Here is a 2,034-nt window from a genome sequence, read left to right on the forward strand (position 1 = left end):
ACCACCATAAAAAAGAGACTTGGGGAAAATAAATGCATCATTTCATACACTACATAGTAATATACTTCACCCTGATTGTGTGCTACGATTGATATATGATGCTATAGTTTAATGTTGTTAAGAAAAACATAAATTAAATATGTAAAGCTTTTTTATGTGTACAGTATAGTTAAACAAATATATTACACTTACCAATTTAACAGTAATGTCCTTCAACAATAACTGTAGACAGAGTGAAATGATTTTTATTTGACGCAAATTTGCAATAGAACTAACATTAATGATGTATAGTTTCGTCCAGGACATGACTTTTATATTAAGGTTTATTTTAAATGATTATTATTTTTAGTTACATTATTTGTATTTGGTTGCCAATATTGATCAAATAAGCACCTCACCATAAAGCTTTGTACCATGCTTTTTAGGTTAACCGCCATGTTAAGCCAGACGCATACTGTCGGCTGAGCAAACTTTCACGAAAAATATTGCCACCAACTGTGATCGCGTTCTATTTTCTGATTGGATAATTACTATACGGCGCGCGCTGACATATTACAATAAATTAGAACATGTCATGCGCAGTGGAATTTTTTAGTAAGCTGTTAGCTCACGTTTGGCGCACACTTGGGGAAAATGACACGTGTGACAAAAAATATTAAACACAATAGATATTTTCCTCACCGGCACGCGTGGCCGATTCCTCACGAATTGTCCGGCGTACACTGAGCAAAGTGTTATTCATGCCAGTTGGCTCAGCTGATAGCTATAGTGTGCGCCGGGCTTTAGATAGACAAATGCGAGTTTAAATTAAATTAACTAAACTTAGTAAACGCACACTTAATCGGCTTCAACAAATTGTGCAGCAGTACGACTTGTTTGATCATTTATGGTATCATGTATATTTCAAATATTTTTTTTGAAAGGTTTATTGAAGACTTTTTGTAGGAATTTATCTTGTGCTCCATAGTAGGTGCTTCTGTAATAATATAAGGATTTTTTTTTTTCAACTTTTGTCAATGGATTAAGCTTTATATTTTATGTTATTTTTTCCGGAGACATTTGTAGTTAATCTACAGATACAAAATGCCACAATTGAATATATTATTGGATTTATGCTGGAGAGTTTTGGAAACTAAAAAATATACTATATTCCTTCGTTTTATCCAGCAAAATTTATCATAGAATTATTAAATATCGAATGTTCCTAATTTTTACTTCTTATTGATTGAGGAATATTATATTGAATCATTTGTTCGAGGTTGTCATAGTTTTCAGTTTTTTTTTTTAATATTACATTTACGAATCTTACTCAGAATTTTAATTAAACCTCCCTGGTATAAAGTTGTCATAGTTTTCAGTTTAGTATAAATATTATTTTTATATTAGTTTTACTCAGAATGTAAAATACTGGTATATAAGCTGAATAAACAGATTGTTAAGTTGTTTCTCATAAAGTCATTACACCTCAATCCTGTCCACAACTACACTTTTCTGTTTGTGTATAAACACTGTAAACATCGGTGCGTTTCATGCGCATCAGATGAAATCTGGAACTTTGTGTGTGGACACACCTCTATTTTTTGCAGCAGCTTTCTTAAATTTCTGAGACAATGTGATTCTTTGTCAATATTAAGGTGTACAGATGTCTTAATGATCTTTATAAGATAATTTCAAATTATTTAAATCTGTATGAATATGAAATTAAATTAATTTTATTGTAAACTGATACAATACTGTATGTCTTGAGTTTTAATTTGTTATATAGAATTATTACATTGACGACTGGACTAATCTTTCGCTGATAGTCTATTCTAGGTACTGTATGTGTACAGTATCATAGGCATATGTTGTCATACAGTGTAAAATGTGTATCACATGCAGTACAATGCGATGTGGAGATGTGGTACAGAGAATTGGGTGAATAGGATGATGTGGACTTAATCCTAAACCGTCGTACATTAATCCAAAAGTTTCTAAAGATAATAAAAAAGCATATTATTTTTCTTTGATATATTTTTATTTACACATGTACTA

The sequence above is a fragment of the Antedon bifida genome, chromosome 9, assembly GCF_963402885.1.
Source record: "Antedon bifida chromosome 9, ecAntBifi1.1, whole genome shotgun sequence".
Classification (NCBI taxonomy): Eukaryota; Metazoa; Echinodermata; class Crinoidea; order Comatulida; family Antedonidae; genus Antedon; species Antedon bifida.